The sequence below is a fragment of the Acomys minous genome (genome assembly GCF_964271855.1).
Source record: "Acomys minous genome assembly, chromosome: 19".
Classification (NCBI taxonomy): domain Eukaryota; kingdom Metazoa; phylum Chordata; class Mammalia; order Rodentia; family Muridae; genus Acomys; species Acomys minous.
Genome location: NC_140499.1, coordinates 4,782,764 through 4,804,682, shown reverse-complemented (window position 1 = coordinate 4,804,682; position 21,919 = coordinate 4,782,764). Strand labels below are relative to the sequence as shown.

The 21,919-nt window shown below is 34.9% G+C and overlaps 1 protein-coding gene across 6 annotated transcripts in view; it reads left to right on the top strand.

Moving 5' to 3' along the window:
- Positions 1-21,919, top strand: part of NAALADL2 (N-acetylated alpha-linked acidic dipeptidase like 2) — a 1,351,869-nt gene that overhangs the window by 569,792 nt on the left and 760,158 nt on the right. Inside the window, exon 1 of one of the 6 annotated variants that reach the window (XM_084769008.1) lies at positions 9,787-9,880. The exons of the other annotated variants lie outside the window; for them this stretch is intronic. The gene's annotated coding sequence lies outside the window, so the exon portion shown is untranslated. Of the gene's footprint in view, positions 1-9,786; positions 9,881-21,919 lie in introns of those variants that run through there. 6 annotated transcript variants of the gene reach the window in all.

Sequence of the window (21,919 nt, the reverse complement as noted above, 5' to 3'; positions counted from 1 at the left end):
ACAGAATCTCTGATTCTTACACTTTTGATGATGGTCTGGCATTGCTCTCAATGACAACTCTGCAAAGCTCATTTCCTAGTATGAAACAACTACAGTACAAGAGTGATGGACCTCATGGCCTACATGACCTCCGAGGAGTAAGAAGCCCAGACTACCCACTCCAGCAAGGACAAGAGAGCAAGAGAGAGGACTTCCTTCTGCTGATGAGGAGTCCCTGTCCCAACTTAGCACCTGACACTGAGAAGCTCCTATCACAGTTTCCATCCTAGATGCCAGAATAATGGGAGGGGCCCAGGGACCCCTACTCTTTTGAATACCTATTATTTAAAAATTACAAGTAATATCAGTAGGCCCAGCTAGTAATCAATTAAGACACTGACACTTGCTTCATTTTAAGATAGCCTTAGTTAACCTGGGGCAGGCCAGATATCAATCCTCTAAACTACCTCCCATAGTGGGGCAGGCATAGCATCCTTGCCTCAGTCCCATACCATCTATTTCCAATTACGTCTATCAAACCACCTCCCAGCCATAATCCCAAATACTTGCTAATGTTCTTCATCTGGCCTGGATTCTCCATCCACACCACCAGCCATGTGCTTCTCCTCCAGCTAACCCATGGTGGCCTTCCTCTCTTCACTTCAGGTCTCTCTCCTCTTTTTCACAGTCCTTATTCTTCCCAGACTTCCTGTCTCTTAGCTCTGCCTATCTCCTTTGCCTGGCCCAGGTGGGATGGCTTTTTATTAAGCAAAAAGTTGGGTCAGAGACAGCAAGCAGTAATTAACATCAAAATACATCAGACCATCCCCCAACAAATACCATCAATAAAGTTGATTGAACCAAAAACAAACAATCAAACAAATAAACAAAACATATATATATATATATATATATATATATATATATATATATATATATATATAAAACTAATTGTAGGTCAAAACTAAAATAATAATAATAATAATAATAATAATAATAATAATAATAATAATAATAATAATAAAATATTTTTATTTCTAAAAGTATAACAAAGGCAATTGAAGATATAAAAATGTAATAGATTTGAGATTTTATAGTTAACCTTTCTTTTTTTTTATTTTTTAACTATACATTTATATTATCACACATATCTACAATAAACTACCCACAGCAAGAAGAATCATGACACCAACAGGAATTTTATAAATGTTACAGTATTATGGTATTAAGTTCAAAAATAAAAAATATCGTTTAAATAGTAATTTCAACTAAATGCAAGTATATACTAATGGAAGCAGTTGCCTTTTAAGAAATTTTACATTTTTTAATTCAACTAAGTACATATAAAGTGTTAGAAAAATTTGGATTATTAGAAATAAAAATTGTATATATATACAAATTATATATAGATACATGTATGTGTAATTTTGAATGCTGCTGAGTCTATGCTACTCAAATGATATATAGTCATCAACAGCCAAAGCATCTCATGTTTCCTAGATCATAGTCTCTGTGTGGCACTCATTATTTAAATATGGTTCATCTTGTGTCTGTTTTATACACTGACCATGTGGAATACTTTTCTAGAGAATATACTATAGCAAATATTTACATTTTAGTAGGAGTGGAAATGTTTGGGGATGATTTGATGACTTAAAGAACCAATGTAAAGTGTGGAACAAGGTAGAATTATATTCAAATTATGATATTTTATGTATGGACTTGCATGAGGTCCTGGAATCAACTCTTTCCAATATCTGAGGGCAGGGAGGCCTACAATGGTTTCAATGTTTACCCTCTTGTACTGTGTATTCATTATTCTTCATTGAAGTTCTTTGAGAATTTCACACATGAGTATAAAGAATTTTGATCATATCTCTCACCCCCTCCTTTAGTTACTCCTCATTCCCACCACAGTCTCCTCAAATTTACATCCTCTTCCTCTCTTTTATCTGAAATATGTCAAATCCAACCAGTTTTTCCCTATACAGATGAGCATAAGGCTGACTACTGGACCACGTATTCTCTACCAGTGATTATATTCTTGATGGTATTCTGCTAGGCAAAATGTGTTCTTGATGAAGTCTAATTATTCACTGTTTCCTTTTCCTGCTTGTGCTTTTTGCAATAAGATTGTGCAAGACAGAATCATTGAAAAACATAACAGTCCTTAGTATGTTATTTTATTTTTTATTAGTTTACAAACTAGCAAGTTTTCTCTTTTTATATTTAAATAATTTATTCATATCACATCTAAATTTTTATTCCCTCACTTGCATCTTCCCATTATCTCCTTACTCCCACTTTCACCCTATTCTCCTCCCCTAGAACTGTGACACAAAGTGACTTCTTACCCCACCATATAACCAGGTCTCATCCTGTTAACCTTCTTACCCTTCCTCTGAGTGCCATCAGGCCACCCCAACAAGGGGAGGTGGTCAAGTAGGGTGCACCAGAGTTCATGTCAGTATTAACATATACTCTGTCCTGGTTAACCCTAACTGTATCTATCCAGCATCACTTTGCCTTCTATATTTGCAAACATACATCAAATATCTGGGATTGGAGTAGGACGCATGGTTTCAAAGTCAATGCATTTATGTTAAATAAAAATGGACTGTGATACTGATTGGAGAAAACAGGTTTCAAATGTCATTCTATAGACACAAAATAAAACAAATATGAAAGCTTTTCCCCATATTCTATAGGAAGACTCCCTGATATAGAAACTATGAAGAAGAAGAAAGGAAACACACAAATATGGGTGCATGAGCATTCTCTCTCTCTCCCTCTCTCTCTCTCTCTCTCTCTCTCTCTCTCTCTCTCTCTCATACAAATACACACGCAGACACACACACACACGCACACACACACAAACACACACACACACACACACACACACACACACACACACACACACCACAAATTACTCATTTCAGTTGTGTAGGATAGTCTTGGTCTATTATTTGGATTCTATGTTTAATATTTGATTTTTAGCAAATCTTAGAATTGTTGTTCTTTTAAAAGCCTGTCTTATATATCCTATTAGCATATAGTTTTCTTTTATGGTAAACATTGAGAGAATTTTCTGTAGAGATAGTTAATGCAGCTCCAATTTTCACCTTCAGATTATAAATTAATCTGTAAATCATAATATCAATGTAATCTTCAGGCTTTAAAGTTGATTTTAACTCTAAAATTAGTAATGTAGAATGACCAGGTTCTATTTTATCACGAGAGTAACTAAAGTGTATTCATGAAGGAGCTACTGTCACACTGCCGCAAGCACTTGCTTATATTTCCTAATGAAACTTGTTCAGAGAGAGTTGTGTCTGATTTATAAAACTGGATTTTAAAAGAAAGCATCATTATATCAGGTACTATTTTATAGGACATTAGAAAATGTAAGTTATTTTATAAACTGGAACAATTAGGTTGTTGTTATTTGATAGGTGGAAAGATCAGATCAAAGTGGATCTCTGCATCTTGGTGACCCTGTGTTTTCTAGCCAACTTAACTTGGCAGGGACAATTCAATGTTGACTATGCATTATATTCTTAAAAATTTCTGCCATTAAAAACACAAGAAGTCATAAGAATCCATATGTTCTCTGAGCTACATTATAGTATTAACTCATGTTTTCATTTTTCAAAATTAAGTATTTGAAAATGTTGTATAATGTATTTTATTAGATTACTATTTCTTCCCTGGCTCCCAATTGCTCCTCCATTTTCCTATGTACATAACTGTGTGTACTCTTTTAAACCAAATAAGCCCCATTTATGATTCCTATATATTGTAGATATGGAGCCTTCTACTAGAACATGGCCAATTTATGAGGGAGTTCGCCGCTTATAGAACAATGAATTTCTGTCTCTTCCAGCAACTAGAAATTTACAAAATAGTTATATTGCTAGAGATGAAACTTCATACAGACCTCCATTCTCAATGTTGTGATGTTGCCCTTTGAATTTGCACAGATCCTGTGTATGCTGTCAAACTATTGTACATTCATATATGCAGTTGTGTCTCCAGGAGATACTTCTTTGTAGCCATATACTGTCTCTGATTCTTGTAATCTTTTTGTAATCTTCCTGTAATCATCTCTGAGTCCTGAAAGGAACATTGTGATATTTAGGGCTGACATTTTTATAGTCACTTATTCTCTGTGCCTTGACTGGATGTGCGTTGCTGTAAATAGATAATTATTTGATGGTGGTGAAGGGTCTAGTAATCTATACTTATAACCATAAGTCATTAGAGGTAAGTTTAGCATATGTCCACTTAGAAGAATAATAGTAGGCTTGCTCTAGAACTTATGACTTGTCTTGCCATTGACTTTTCATCAAATAATGATGACAGATAAAGGTTTCATCTTTTGAAGCAAAACATAAATACAATCAGAGCAGCAGATTACTTCCATACCATTCTTGTCATTCTTGTATCACTAAATATGCCTTGCCAGGCCAGTCATTACTGTAGCTTTCAGGGTTGACAGCTGAGTAATAGCGATATTTACTTTTATTGTTTAGTACTATGCAAAGTACCATCCATTACTATAAAAGTAATCCAGTTGGGATGAAGCCTCTAGGTCTAAACTAATTTGTTTTATTCCATATTTTAGGATTCAGGTAGGTGGTGTCTTGAGTCATAAGGTCTTAAAATCACATTCCAGGGGGTTAACTAAGAACATTGGAAATAGTTGAGTAAAATGTTTGGAAGTGTATGAGACATCTCTGATCAACAACTTCAAAGGAGTATTTTATTCCTGGAAGTGTGCATTTTATTTGCTATTTTGTGGTATCTTAGTAGAGGCATTTAATGACATATAGTATGACTTTAGCTATACATATATGGAAGTTTCTACAGAATCAAGTTTCCACTGATTTTTGAAATCAATGGAAACAAATGTTATCCCTATCTGTACTTCTTCCTATAGCCCTCCTCCCACAACGACTTCAATTTAACACTTCCTATTCCATTAGTTCTCTTTAATCTTTCACACTACTGAATTGTGTCTCCTCTTTTTTGAAAGCCCAAGTAACTGCCTATTAACTCCTTGATGTCTTTGAGTATTCAAAATGCAACAATCATCTCTGAAGATTCAAAGCTGAGATCCAAAAATTAAAGAAAACATGTGATGTCTGTCTTTTTGACCTGGATTACCTCATTTTCAATGATTGTTTCTACATCTGCCATTTTCCTATGATTTTCATAATTTCATTTTAACAGCCAGATAATAGCCAATAATGTAAATGTACCACATGTTTTATTATCTGTTTCTCAACTTATGGATATCTAGGCTGCTTTCCTTTTATGGCTGTTGTAAATAGAACAGAAATGAGAATGGATAAAAGATAGTAATTTTGGTAAAGCTAGAAGTAGGTCAACTACATTGTCTACTATCACACACTTGGGCATATATCCAAATAACTCCATATTCTAGTATAGATATCTTTCATCATCTATGTTTTTGAGTATCCCAAATGGGCATACATTTACTTTTTGCTTTTAGAGAGATGTCATTAGGAGTGTTTTTTACAGTGTTGATGCTGAGGAAAAATGTTGGTCTTTTTCCCCCCACTAATTTGCATCTTTATATCATTCATTGTTGCAGCAGGGAAATTAGCCATAAGCAGTGGTATCCACAGCAGGCAGTGCAAGTTAATCAGTAGAATTTTTGGTTGGAGATTTGAGTATGATAGTAATTTTCTACTATCTTATCTTTCAACCCAATGAGAAAAGTCTATACACATGTTTTAAATGTGACAATAGAGTTGGAGAGAAATGTATACTGGTGTCCTAAATGTGACTTTTGGTGAAGAAGAGATTGAGGCTAGGTTTACACATATAGGTTTAAGTACAGGGCTGTAATAATTGTGCAGCAATTAAAATGTCTGATGCTAAGGCAGTGGACCAAAGCCCAGTTCCCAGGACTCATATCAGACAACTCATGCCACCTTTAATTCCAGTTCCACGGGAATTCACTGGTGTTCTGGTCTGCTCACATGGTGCATGTTCAGAAAGCAGACAACACCACATACACATAAATTTTAAAACATGTGATTTAAATGTTCAAGATTAGATATAAATCACATTAATGAGGTAATATAAAAACTATATTTTAAAGTATACTATTACGAAAAGCAATTATATATTTAGAGTATAACTATAAATAATTATAAATTTCATTGTTTAAGATTTTACATTTTATTAAAATATATTCTTTTTAATATATTTTATTAATTTATTCATATTATATCTAAATTTTTATCCCATCCCTTGTATCCTCCCATTCATCCCTCCTTCCCATTTTTACCCTTACTTCCTTCCCCTATGACTGTGACTTAGGGGAACCTCTTCCACCTGCATATGCTCATAGGGTATCAAATCCTCTTTGGTAGCCTGCTGTCCTTCCTCTGAGTGCCACCAGGCCTCCCCATCCAGGAGACACGGTCAAATATGGGCCAACAGAATAGTGTGAAAGCCAGACCCCACTTTCCACTCAACTGTGAAGAATGTCCTGTCCATTAAGTAGATCTGGGTAGGGGTTGAAGTTTACTGCATGTATTGTCCTTGGCTGGTGCCATAGTTTGAGCAGGACCCCTGGGACCAGATCTTCCCATCATAATGTTCTTCTTGTAGCTTTTCTAGGTCTCTCTGGATCCTTCTATTTGCCCATTCTCTCATGCTTCTCTCACCTAGAGTCCAAATAGGAAGTCCTCCCCTCTGTCCCACTGTCCTTATAAGTGAAAACATTCATGGGACATGCCCCTTGGGCTAGTGTCCAGATATAAGTGAGTATATACCATTTGACACTTTCTGTTTCTTGGTTAACTCATTCATTATGATCATTTCTAGTTCAATCCACTAGTCCAAAAATTTGGGGAATTCCTTATTTTTAAAAGCTAAGTAGTATTCCATAGTGTAACTGTACCACAGTTTCTTTATCCATTCTTCTACTGAGGGACACTTAGGCTGTTTCTATGTTCTGGCTATTATGAATATGGCTGCTGTGAACATGGATGAGCAAATCTTCTGGGTATATTCCAAAGAGTGGAATAGCTGGGTCTTGAGGAAGCCCTATTCCCAATTTTCTGAGATAGTGACAGACAGATTTCCAAAGTAGCTGTATTAGTTTGTATTCCCACCAGCATTGAAGGAGTGTTCCTCTCTCTCTACGTCCTCACCAGCATGTGATGTCACTTGAATTTTTTATCTTTGCCATTCTGACAGGTGTAAGATAGAATCTCAGGGTTGTTTGGATTTGCATTTCTCTGATGACTAAGGAGGTTTAGCATTTCTTTAAGTGTTTCTCAGCCATTCGATATTCTTCTGTTGAGAATTCTCTGTTTAGTTCTGAGCCCCAATTCTCAATTAGGTTATTTGGTTTGTTGGTATTTAAGTTCTTTATATATTTTAGATATTAGACCTTTGTCAGATGTAGGGTTAGTGAAGATCCTTTCCCAGTCTGTAGGTTGTAGCTTTGTTCTGTTGACAGTGTCTCCTGCCTTACAGAAGCATCTCAGCCTCAAGAGGTCCCATTTATTAATTGATGACATTAAAGCCTGGGCTGTTGGTGTTCTGTTCAGGAACTTGTCTCCTTTTCCAATATGTTCCAGGCTCTTCCCCACTTTTTCTTCTAACCGACTTAAGTTTTATGTTGAGGTCTTTGACCACTTGGATTTGAGTTTTTGTGCATGGTGACAAATATGAGTACAATTACATTTTTTTTTTTACACATAGACATCCAGTTAGAATAGCACCATTTGTTAAAGATGCTATCCTTTTTCCATTTAATAGATTTTGCTTCTTTGTCAAAAATCAAGAGACTATATGTGTGTGTAGTCATATCTGGGTCTTCAATTTGATTTCACTGATCAACCAGCCTATTGCTGTGACAATACCATGTTGTTTTAACTACTGTTGCTTTATAGTGCAGCTTGAGATCAGGTATGGAGATTCCTCTGGAAGATCTTTTATTGTACAAGATTGTTTTAGCTATTGTGGGTTTTTTGTTTTTCCATATAAAGTTGAGAATTGATCTTTCTATGTCTCTAAAAAATGTGGTTATGTCTTTGCAGTGGTGTCATTATCTATTTCCTATGTAGTTTGGGTTGTAGCTTGTCCCCTTGGGGGTGGAGATTTCCTTCTAGTACCCTCTCTAAAGCTGGATTTGTGGATAGGTAGTGTTTTGATTTGTTTTTGTCATGTTTTCCCTCACAGCAGGTCATTCTTGCCCTGACTTATTACTGTGTGAACTCAGAGATCAGGATACTTTGTTTGGAAAAAAACTGTAGTGATCATCTTGTACATAGGCATTCATCCTCTTGTGACAGTGATTCAAACTGTTTCTGCTAAAACCTGGTATGTCTCCTGTTCATCACGGGAGACCCCAACACTGACTCCTTTAGTCACTCATTGTCAACTTCCTACTTGAAGAGGTCTTCCTTGTGTTTTTTAATGATTTTTGTAAGCATCTGCTTTTGAGACAGTTTTTGTTCTCATTGGAAACTTACTCTGAAGATTAAATCCCTTTACAATGAAAACTTCAAATTTATGTAGAAAGATGTTTTCAAATGTTATTAAACACAGAAAGGCATCCTGTGTTCATAGATCAGATAATTAATGTTGTAAAAATTATCATCCTATGAAAATAATTTACAGATTTGATGCAAACCAATCTAAATGCCCACGACATTGTTCACATAAATAGAAAATGTCCTAAAATCCAAATGTTACAAAAATAGACCAAGGTAAGCTAAAGCAATTTTGAGTAAAAAGAAGAATATTGAGGGTGTTTCTATTTCAGATTTCAAGATACACTGTACAGCTATAGTAATAAAAAATATCGTGCTTGCTCAATTCAGACATGCAGACCAATGAAATAAAATGGAAGGTCAAACATGAATACAATATAGGTACATGGTATTTGACAGAGGCAAACAGCCATAGATGGTTAAATGACAGCCTCTTTAACTACTGGTGGTGAGAAAACTTGCTATCCACATGCACAAGGATGACATTAGACCCACAGCTATCAGAGTGTAAAAAAATAGCTCCAAGTTCATCAGAGACTTTAATGTGATCCATGACACATTAAAACTGCTAGAAGAAAGTGCAGGCAGTGTGGTTTAAGTGTACCTGCAAGAAAGGACTTTCTGAAAAGGAAAGGCCAAATATATAAGGCCAGCAATTGGCACTAAGACTCCATAAACCAAAAATCTTCTAAGAGCCAAAGAACCAAGCAAGTGAAAAAGAAACCCTTATAGTAATAGAGGATTTCCCCCAGCTATACATCTTACAGAGGATCAGTATACAAAATATACCAAAAAATCAATAAATAAAGAATCAAGGAGACATGGCTCAAACAAATGGGTTAGAGACTCTAAGAAAAAATAGCCAAGGAACAGCATCAAAGACAGCTTCCAATCCCAATTGGTCCAGCATTTCAGACTGCCCTACACAGGACTTTAAGCTTGGAGTTTCTCAATATTTAGAAACCATAACATAAATTCTACTCCTAGTTTATTTAACCATTTTCCCCAATTCAATATGGGCCCATACAAAGACACTACTCATTCCAAGTCAGGTGGAAGAAACATTAAGAGAACCACACCCCATTTCCCTTAAGGGGTTTTGGGAAGGTTTTTATTTGCTTTCTTGGGTGATAGATATTTATTTTCATTGGGAGTTGGTTATAAGCTATTATAGGTCTTATTTAGAGAGAAACTCTGCCAAAACAGAGTAAGCAAGTCCTAAATAGTTCCTGCCTCACAGGGCCAGAAGGCTGAAGATGATGCTCCATCGTTATAGAGTTTTGGGTCACTGTTCAGGCAGCAAACTGTCTCTGTCATCGTCTCACTTGGAAAGCTAATAAACTGCACTTCCTTATACTCAGGTAATTAATTTTGTTCCTTCTCAAACATCTGATGGAGTTGAAGACCATATAGTTTAGTTGTACAATTAAGCTTATTTGTTTAAGGGTTAAGATGTTTTTAGGTCTAGATTATTTTTTATATTTATTTATTAATTCATTTATATTACATCTCAATTGTTGTCCCATACATTCTATCCTCCCATTCCTTCCTCCCTACCTTTCACCCTATTCCCCTCCCCTATGACTGTGACTGAGAGGGACCTCCTCTCCCTGTATATGATCATAGGGTATAAAGTCTCTTCTTGGTAGCCTGCTATCCTTCCCCCTGAGTGCCCAACAAGGGGACATGGTCAAATATGGGGCAACAGAGTTCATGTGAAAGTCAGGCCCCACTCTTCACTCATCTGTGGAGAATGTCTTGTTCTTTGGCTAGATTTGAGTAGTGGTCCGATGTTTACTGCACATATTGTCCTTGGTTGGTGCCATAGTTTGAGCAGAATCCCTGGGCCCAGATAGATGTTTTAAGTTGATAAAGATGAGCTATGACAGATACTGATTTATATTAAGAATTGTAGACTCACCAAGATAGGAAAGATGTTTTCCTCAAGGTGGCCAAATTCAAATAGCCAAAACACTATGAACATAACATTTATATAATTCCTGATTGTTTCATGGTTTATTGTATATATACATATGTATAACATATAAATGTATATTCAAATAATTATAATAAAAAACAAGGAAAAATATTAGGAATTTTTAGAAAGCCATCCATGGTGGCTCATTCTTTTAATTCCAGTACTTGGAGAGGCAAAGGCAGGTAGATCTCTGTGAGTTCAAGGCCAGCTTGGTCTATAAAGTGAGTACAGAAGAACCAAGGCTGCACACACACACACACACACACACACACACACACACACACACACACATATACACACACACACAATTTGTCATTAGAAAACTTTTTTGATCTTTCCATTTGTAAATTTTGCTTTAGACCTCATCTTTTCACTTTCAACTAAGGCCTAGGCTTTAGCGTCTAGAGAGTACAGTATATATGACTATGCATAAGACATGACGTGCCCACACATATAGCTTCATCCACACAGGAACTTTTTGGTTGCTTTGGTTTTTGCACTGCTGGAAAAGAATGCATGACTTTTGCCATGCTAGCCAAGAATTCTTTCACTTACATAAACTCCTTGGCCTGGAATACAATTTTCTTATATGAATTCTTCTAATTTTAGGCTGCAAATTTTAATTGCTATAATACTGTATGTAATATTTGCAAATCTGAAAGGGCTTTGGTGAGTTGGAGGCATTTGAAGAATATTTTCTCTGTCTTAAAAGTTATGTTAAGTGATTGAAATTGATGCAACAAAGTCTCATTGTGATCCTATAACTGTAATCATATCATGTATTTGGGTACATTTGTGTGGGCTGGGATAAAGAATCTTAGAAAGATTGATTTCCTAGGCTAAAATCACAGTCAGTAAGTGACAGTGTACCAATTCATATTCTTTTATGTTCTAAACTAAAGGGCACAATACTTACTGTGTTATTCTAAAAAATATTTTATTTCATACCAGTAATGAAACCTTAACTCATTTGTTATGGTAGCTTTAAAAGATCCTTATGGTTTTAACTTCAATAAGCTATAGATAATATTTGACACTACATTCCATATTCACAGCTCTTTTTTCTATTATTCTGTCTCTAGGAAGTACATTGTAACCCTAATTTGACTTTCATTAGTTGTTTTCTGAGCATGTTTGAATTCAACTTTACCAATTTCCTCAATTTGAAATTATACACTATAGGTGGCAAATTAGACTTGACCAATAGAAATAAAAATTACAGCAACTTTACCTACAAATGGAAAGAAGAAGACAGAAACAGAAACATTTTCCATTAATAGGATATTACTAAAATCTAATTTTATTACATTAACAGAAGCCAAACTGGATTATTTTTTTAATCCCTATAAAGAAAACTAAAAATGTTTTCTTTTCTTTAGAGTAGTTTGTTCAATCTTTAGGAGCCACTTAATTAAATTATTACCTGCTGGAGTACCACCTGTTTTTATTCTATAATTAAGCAGCATTGTTTCTTTTACATTTCTTTGGTAAATAAGTAGAAAGTGCCAGAAAGCAATAAATATCCTCAGCAGATGGACTGAGGCACTTCAGTCTTGGTAGCTCTGAGCAATGCTAGGTGTTTTTTTTTCTGGATATATTTCTTTCAAAGTGTATTATTGCAGGTAGGCAATAAAATTCATATTATTTTGTAGATCCCTTCACATTTCCCCTTTAATACACAGAACTTAATTTAGTTTATAAACTAGATAGGACCATGTCACAAACAGAAACACCATGTCTAAGATGCACACACCCTTGGCACCATCACAGTGTTTCTTCCATAGGGCCTTGAGGGTGCTTAGTCCCATGGTAGTTTTTACTGGACACCATCTCTCAAGAGCCTGCTTTCATTTTCTCTTTGCTCGCATGTCTTCCATCCCCTGCCAAAAGTCTTTACAGTAATCTCATGTCTAGATTATCTAGTTTTTCTTATCATTGTAGACCTTCTGTCTTGTGAATAGAATGTAGAAAGTTAGGTTGAAATAAATTAGCTTCTCCTCTTCTTGCCCTGTGATGCACAGGAACCAGGATGCCTATGTGTATATACAGGAGTGATTTGGTGAAGCAATTGTTATTTATCATTGGGGTCTATCATTAATACTATAATCCTGATGAGCATTACCTACAGCATAGACTTATGAAAATGTCCCAACTGAGTTTATTCCAAGATGAAACTTGATAGCCTATGACTGTAGAGTGTGGAAGGAGGTCCCCCTTGGTCATAGAACTAGTGGAGGGGAATAGGGTGAAAGCGAGAGGGAGGGAGGAATGGGAGGATACAAGGGATGGGATAACAACTGAGTTGTAATGTTAATAGATTAATTAAATAAAAAATAAAATAAAAGACAACTATATTTTACCTGTGAAAAACATAGTTATCTCTGGAGTCCAAGGCTAGTAATTATGGAACATTAAACCTATCTCTTCTGATTTAGAATAGTTTGTATAGTAAAATGATAGCATTTACAGAGTGATGTTTTCTTTAACAAATGTTATTAACTTTACTCATCAATTAGCTCTTAAAAGTTCACAGACAGAATGTTGCTACCTTCTGTGGGAGCCTGAATTAGCAGAAGTAATTGTTACAGACATGATGGTGGCAAAAACAATTATGTGACCATAAGTTATTTGGTCTTTTAAAGATACTGTATTTATTTGTAGTTTAATATTTATCAAATAGCTGCTAAGTACTAGATATTGTGCTAAGCTACAAATTTTAAAGTCTTAAATGAATTAATTATAGTCTGACAAGACATGAGAACAAATAAGGGTAAAGTGGAGTTGGCATGTCATGTACCTATAAAAAGTTTGAATGTAGGGAGAAGAAGGAGACCCACTATCATAAATATCTCACAGAAGAAAGTTCTGCATAACTTCCTGTCCATGAATAATAAAATAGTCCAGTGAAAAGTGTGTATGCTTGTGGGTTCTGGGGTCTGAACCAGGCCCTTGAACAAACTAGACATGGGGTCAACAATAGAACTTCATACACAGCTCTTATATTGTAGGAGATTAAGGCAAATTATATAGTTAGGCTTATTGTCACCAAATAGGATAATGTGTTGGTTTTAAAACAAATCCCTAAAATAGATAGCTTGACCACCTGCGATCTTGTTGCATCTCATTCTTTACACAGAAATGTCAGTAAAACTCAGATGGCCTGTATTTCTTTCTGTACCATGTGTGGTGACCTATGAGTTACTATGTGATAACCAGCCAGTAGCTGGTCTAGTTTGGATTTCCAAATTCTCTTCCATGTTTAATACTTTCTTTGGAACACTGGCCTTACCATCTCCCTTTTATGGTATTTTCTACCTTTAACAAGGTGCTCTGAGCTTGTGGTGCTTCAGTGAGGTTGGGTCTTCGTAGAGAAGAAAATTTTAGAGCTATATTCAGAAATGCTAATTTTAAAACATAGTTTGGATGTAATTATTTTGTTTAATAGCATTATATCAGTCACATTTGTGAGGAAGGTGATAGGAGTGAGAATTCCACAGAGTTTCCATAGATCAAAGGAATGTACATATAAACATTTGAAGAAAGACATTTAGTTTTCATATAGTTTCAGAAACTGCAACTCCTAAGGAACAGGTTAAGAAGAAGTCAAGTTTAACTATGACTTTGAACATTCAGGATTTGATATGTATGAGATATTAGAGAAAATATCATCTTTGGTTCAGTTAATAACTTAAAATAAGCTGGTTCTTCGTTGTTTGAATTATATACTGTGTATTATCTTTGAGGAAAATGAAAAGAACTTTACTTAGTCAGCTATTATTTCCCAGTGGGTCCAAGAGATAGCAGTAGTAAAATAAGCAAGAAGGGAAGGGCTGGTGAGATGTAAAATGTTTTCATTAAAAGATGCATTGTGGGAACAAAGGAATGGAAAAGAAGCTAAAAACATGTTAATTAGGTCATACACCTGATATTTTAAAATTAAGGTTCTAGGTGATTTTTTAAAGTTTTTCTGTTATAATATAATAATCTACCTTTTTAATGGTGACAGTTATACAAGAATTCATTTAAGTGTTTTATGTTCAGTGTCTTTGTGAATATTGTATTTTCATGCCTTTGTCTGGCATCTAATTTTATAGCACCATTGCTAAATATTCCATTCAAAGGCTTTCATTATCCATTCTATAAATAAAATGTAAGTGACACATGGTTGTACACATTTTAATAAACTGCTTGATAGTATTAATTTATTCTCAACTCATAGTCTTCAAGTAATAAATTTATAATGAAAATTAATTTCTCATATAAACTGTCAAGCAGATGTTATAATATATGGTTATGTTATTTCTCATTTTTAATTCAAACACATTTTATTATAAGTTTCACAACTATTACTTTACTATACTTAAAGAAAGATGACAGAAAACCCCACATTTTATACATTCTAAAATAATAATTTTCTGATAATTATTTTTATAGCAATGTTAGACCTTCAAGAAAAAATTGAAAAATGTCTTCACTTGACTTGAGGTATTGGCGTCTTTCTATATATGACAGGAAAGAAAGAAAGTTAACAGAACCAAGGGAGGTTTGGTTTTTTCCTTTTGTTAACTTAGATAATTTTTTATTGTTTAATTGTGTATGTGTGTGCAGGTGTGTATGGTCATGTATGTATGTGCCACATTGCCCACATTGTCATCTGAGGACAATTTTGTGGAGTTGATTTTCTCTTCCTAAAATCTGTGTATAGTAAAATTTTCCCTATTAAAATCCCAAAGAGTATGTTCAAAAAGCCATTTTTGAGCTTAAAACACATAGACTCTGAAAGCACAGAGATGTCACTCTGGGCTTATAATTTTCTTTCCACATTTCAATTTTGGAAAACACAGAGACATAAATTTCATAGTAGTGCATTTTTAGTTTGTTTTTTATTTTATTTTATTTTTGTATTTTTTTTTTCGGTGAACCAGGCAGAAGGTTTACTGAGCACATGATTTGCTAGTATTTGCTTTGCTCGAAATGTGTGGCTAGTTAATACAAGGAATGTATTTTTAGTTTGCAGATGCTTGTTGATCTTTTTTTGAAAAGTAAAGATATTTAAAAAGTAAGATAATAATGCATTTTTGAAAAGGTAAAAGACAGTGTGCTTAGTGTACTCTTGTAGACAAAAGCATCTCTCTGTCCCTGGATATTCATAGCCTCAGTCAAAAAGCAACAATTTAAGATCATTCCAGTGCCTAACACAGTGACCTGGAAGTCCAAATCCAGGGAATGCAGCCATGCTTCTCTCTTCATCTATGTTTGCAAGCCCTCAACTCCAGGGAGACATTCAGACACAGTTAAAATAAATCTTTAGAATATTATTTTTCTCCTTGTGATTATTTAGTGAGTGAATACATTGATCATATTCCTAATTAGAACAGGTAATGTAGACTGTCATGTTAAATGTTTTAAAACATTTATTTACTACTTCAAAGTTTTGAGAGCTTCTTTGTTATTAGGATAGATCTGAAGCTGCCAGAGATGATTACTATGCTTTTTTATATCTATGTAATTTACCTGGTTTCAGACATTGAGAAGGTGGAAAAAATAACACTCATAAGAATGGATTTATTTTTAAATATACTACATTCTATATATGAAGTTTCCTTCATATATACATTTGGGTATGTGTCTGTATATGGTATCTAGTTGTATGTAAATATGTGTAGATGTGCATATGTATAAAATTATGGAACTCAGTCATGGATGCCAGATATCTTCCCACATTGTCTTTCCAATTATTTTGTGACAATCTGCCTATTATAGAACCTGGATTTCATTAACATGCTACAGAACACTGGCTACTGAGTTCTAACAATCCTAGGTCTCAGCCTCCAAAGGGCTGGAGTTACAGACGTGCCCTGCCCTGCCTGGTTTTTATATGGGGGCTAGGTTTAAAACCAGGTCTTCCAACCTGCATGGAAAGCATTTTTATCTATTTAGTCATCTTACCAGCGCTGCGAATTTAATTTACTGACCTGAGCTTATATTCACTTGAAAAATATTATAAATTCAATTTATATCTGCTTTATTTTTTCTTATGGGAGTATAGCTGTAGGTAAAAGAAAAGTTTCTAGCATCTGAAGTTAAGAAAATGGCAATACGGGGAGACCATCTAAGTAAATAAGATTTGTTGAAATCAGAAGAATATATTATACTTTTTCATAAAAGGATTTTTTAAAACTGTCAAAATTCATACAAGTATGCATATTGTTGATATTTCCATTAGAAGAAATGTGTCAAATTCTATGACTTGATCTATACCACACTGCATTCTTTCCAGAGAGATTTATATGGTTTGCTAGCTATTTCTTTTCTTTCTTTCCTTTTTCTTTTTCTTTTTTTTTTTCTTCTTCTTTTTTTCCAACTTGATATAAGTCTGAATTATCTGGGAAGAGGGAACTTCAACTGAGAAAACACCTACATAAGGTGGGCCTGTAGTCAGGTATGTGGGGCAGTTTCTTGACTAACGATTGGTGTGGAAACACCTTCCAAGCCCACCGTCTTTCAGCTCCAGCCCCTTGTTCCTGGTTAGATAAGAAAACAGGCTGAGTAAGGCCGGGGTTCACGCTTGTAAGCAGCACCTCTCCATGACCTATGTGTCAGTTCCTAGCCCCAGGTTCTTGCTTGGATCACCCACCTCAGCTTCCCACAGTGCTGCAATGTGAACATAATGTGTATGTGAGAAAATAAACCCTTTTCTTCCCAAGTTGCTATTGGCTGTAGTCTTTAGCAAAGCTTTAAAAAGCAAAGTAGGAAATATGGTAGCATATTTTTAAGCCTTGTGTTTGTATTATTTTTAATTCAGTGAATTGATGTGTCAGTTAAGTGAATCATATGCTTCATTAATACACACATAGAAGGGTTAAGTAGAAACTATATGATCATATGTAACATGTATCTACTGTTTGTTTTTATAATATAAAATTTCCATTTCACTCCGAAATCCAAAAATATTAGTTAAGGAGATATCATTTACTTGCTTGTCAGATCACAGATATTATATTTTATAGAGAGCTAAATCCTTTGGGGGTGGTGGTGCTGGGGGTAGAAGTCATTTGCTCTTTCTCAAAATAGCATATATTTCAAAAACTTTAGATATTTGGAATTTACTATTCAATTTTGTTTTTATTTGGTTCATTGAATATGTGTTAAGTAAAAATAAACTGCTAGAGAAACTACATAGATGTTATATTTTATTTAAAAATCTGTAATTTTTATTTAAAAGAAGAAAAATTGAAAAATGAACAAGTAAATTTAATATACTATTTCCTTTATATTTATAGGTGCATGTAGAAGATAAATATTATAGATACATATATTTAATATGTATATGTTTATATACTGTACATTTGTTATATATTTATATAGCATATAAATATCTGTTTTATATGTTTATATAATATATATGTGTGTATAAATATTTTTCTTCAAGGAAAAGAATTAAACCCTTCCATTATATATGCTATCACATACTCATTTCCTTGGCAATTTTCTAGAAATGCTTCTGATGTTTATTATAGCAAGTGACTTCACTATTACTTGACTCAGGTAGTGTTCCCTCTTTGGAAGATAGATTTTGCTGAAAAATTATTAGTGTGTAATGAGTCTAAAAGTGGTAGTGAGGATGGCAGGCAGAGATCCATCATGGTGAGAAGTTAATATCTGTATCTGCATTACACCTTAATTGATGGCTGTGCCTGATGCTGGAAAAGCATTAAATTGCTGGTGTGCGTGTGATGGAATGCCTATTGTCAGGCTAGAGATGAAAACTCACTCTCAACCTTGCAGTTCATCTTTAAATGATTCATAGAGAGATGATATTGAATGTTTATATATTAAAGGTCAGAATTAGAATTCTCACAATTCTATGTGCCAAGTCTTCATGAGATAAGGCATGTTTTACATTCAATACTAAAAAAAAAATGAGTGAGGTGGCGGGAGAAGGCAGAGAGAGATCCTTGGTGAGTAAACTGTGAGAAAATCTAGATCACTTCATTGAGACAATGAATGAGCAAATTCCTCAATTATGTATGAGCTAAATTTTTAAAGACACCATGGGAGGGTAAAAAAAAGAGAGTGATGTGAAAGGTGAGGGTATGGAGTATAACTAGGTCAAAGTACATGATATACTTTAAAGAAACCGTCCTTACAAAGCATATAACTATTTACAGAGAAAATACAAAAATAGGTTTGAGGGAAAAAATGGAGAGGCATGGAACACACATGAGATGAAACTGGAAAGGAAAGCATTGGGGCTAAAGGGGAGGAAGTGAGAAAGGGAGTCAGGGAGTTAGTGAAAAGAAGAAACGTGTGTCAACAAGACTGAGTATCAAAATTCTATAAGGAAACAGAGTAAATCTTGTGCCATGCCAGGATGGTAGCGATTTATTAATGTTCTATATAAAAATTTTTACTCCTTTGTGATAAGAAATTACAGGTTAAAGTATGTTAAAATAAATTGGCTTGTAGGGTATTAATCATTAGTTTATCACCTAATTTATAGTCACACTATTTTTATAAAAATGCAGGTTATTTTATAGGGTCTGTCTCCAAATGTCACCTTTCACTGTCCAGATGAGGAATTCAGTTTTGGACTGGACTCTGTTTAAGTCTTTGTAATATGGCAGGGTAAGTCTGTCATTCGTTCACCTGTCATTGGAGTTTTAAGACTACAAAATATTTTCTGTTAAACATTTCATATAAAGAAAATATTGTTTGGCAACCTCTTCTATTTCTTAATCAAACATCACTTAAAAATGCCTAAAAATAGTCACTAACTTAATATGTCTTACCTGCTTATAGTGATGTAGTAAAAATGGAAAGCAAGTACACAGCAATAAAACCAACACACAAAATGAACCAACTTTATGCAAATGTTCCAAAGTGATTGGGAAAAAGTATTAGAAAAATCAAGAGTGAAGGAGTGAGAAAAAGAAAAAACTGTACATGAAACCATTCCTGCTGTTCTCACACCTACCAGATAACAACTGTGTGGTGATGGTTAATGTATATAACAACTGTGTGGTGATGGTTAATGTATCATGGTTTTGTTTTGATGTATGGACTTTATTAGTTTCTTCTGTCATCACTATGATCAAATACATGACAAGAAACAACTTAAAGGGAGAATGATTTATTTTAGTTCCTTGTTCAAGGACATATAATCCATCAAGATGGGGAAGTCTTGCCGCTAGTGTCTTTGTGGCAGTAGGAGCTTGCTGCACAGCTCTTCACATCTGTGTGGAGCAGGAGGAAAAAGAGAGAAAGAAGCAAGGCAGGACTATATTCTTCAAATGTTATGTCCACACTCTTGTATTTTTGGTTGTGAGTCTAGCCTTTAATGGCTGAGCCACCTCTCCAGTGCCTGTGTCCACTTTTCTGACTGCTGGCTTGGCCACTTATGCAGAAGGCTTCATGATGTAGAGACCTCCAACTGTCTATGGTGGGCATTTTCCATTCATACAGTAGTGCAGACTAAATGTAAGTTATGTAAATTAACAAACCAAACTATAGTATGTACATACGTATGGCTATGTTACAAACTTCTCCAATTATTCTCACTGTCTGATGGAATTATATATTTATGCTACATTGCAAAATTTATTTTGTGTCTTCAACCTTTTACATTTATTATTTTTGCCTCAACTTTTGGAAATATTGCTTCCAGTTCTTTTTATCTAATCTAAAAGCAGTAGATAAGCTTAAGTCTGTGCTATTGCCATGCTTAGTCCATAGACGTGAGCCTCGGATTGCAGTAGATAAGTTTAGTTCATGATGTTGCCATGGCCAGCACATTGAGGGGAGCCCCGGGCTGCAAGGTATCCCTGACCTTTTCTCAGCACCCTTTGTCTTAGCTTTGTCTCAGCATTTGTTGCTTGTGACTCAGCCCTGGCTTGCATATTGTTCTAAGATTTTAAAAAGAACTGTGCTCATGTTGTGTCAGCCTTTGCATATTTTCCCTGCTTAGGCTCCTGCTTCACAGTTCTCCTTTTTCAAAACAACAACAAAACTACCAAAACCAACAATGAGTTTATTATGTTCTTAAGGTATTTTTTGTATGGATGTTTGCTTGCATGTTTATCTCTGCAGCATGTCTATGCCTGGTGTCTATGAAGGCTAGAAGAGAGTGTCAGATCCACTAAAATGGGAGTTACACAGATTGTAGGTTCTAGGAACTTGTGTCCTTTGTGAGAGCAGCAAGTACACTTAAGTTCTAAGTCATCTTTCCTACCCTAAGAGTGTTCATTCTTTAATGATTTCTGTTGTTCAACCCAAGTATATCATATCTTCACCAATAAGGACTTATTGATTGATGAAGAGGAAAAAGGGTAATGAAGATTATCAATAATTCAGAATACTTGGGTTTCTGTGGAAACTCACTGCCTCACAGCTTAAAAAGAAATAATCCTGGCCCTGGTTTTGATGTTTGATAACCTTTGGTGTCTAGTAGAGGTGTTATTCCTTTATTATAGGTAACTTTGTTTAAGTGTGTGTGTGTGTGTGTGTGTGTGTGTGTGTAATCTTCTATAGTAGTAAATTTCCATATAACCTTTTTCATAGGTCTTTAGTGTTCATTAAGACATCCTGAATACTTTCTTTATCCCTTCTTCTTTCTTTGTCTTTAGCCTTTCCTCTTACCTCCATCCCGTATAACCCTTTCACCTCCGTTACTTTTCCCTCTTCCCTTTATAGCATTGTACTGTATCTTCCCTTCCCTGAAAGTCCTTCCTCTTCAGTCTCTTCTAGTTTTCCTGACCTCTATGGATAAAAATCACACATATTTAAATGTTCAAAGCTAACTAATATCCACATATGGGAAAAAATAAGAGAATGTTTTCTTTTGGGGTCTAGTTATCTCTCAGTGCAACCTCTAACTAGCACCATAATTGGAGCTAAGAGCCTATGATAGGCAGGTCATAGGCCCTAGGGGAGGACCCACTACTATCAGCCCTCTAAATTGATATCATAGTAAAATGTCATAGTAAAATGAGTTACTGACATATATATTAGTGCATTCTGAACCCTCATCAGAGAAGTTTCCTGTTGTAGTAGTTGGTCATTAACGAAGACCCACAGCTTGTTAAAGTGCAGAGACTAAAGCCCTATATGTGATATTTTGGCATAGCTCCTTACCTCAATTCATAGATATCATGGAGGAAGTGTGTTCATAAAAACTGAAAACATCATAGGTTGTGTATAACTGCAATAAATCTGTTTTTTGGACAAAACAGGACAGCTACATACATGAACTTAGAGGAGATGTGATAGAATGCATAATAATTATCCAAATTCAAGCCAGACAAATCTTAGCAAGGAATCTGGGAAGGGGCGCACTTCCATCTAAAAGCTGCAGGGAAAGTGTGAGTCCATTTTCTTTAAGGCTTCAGGAGTCCTCCCGTGGTAGAACCGTACTCTTCACCCA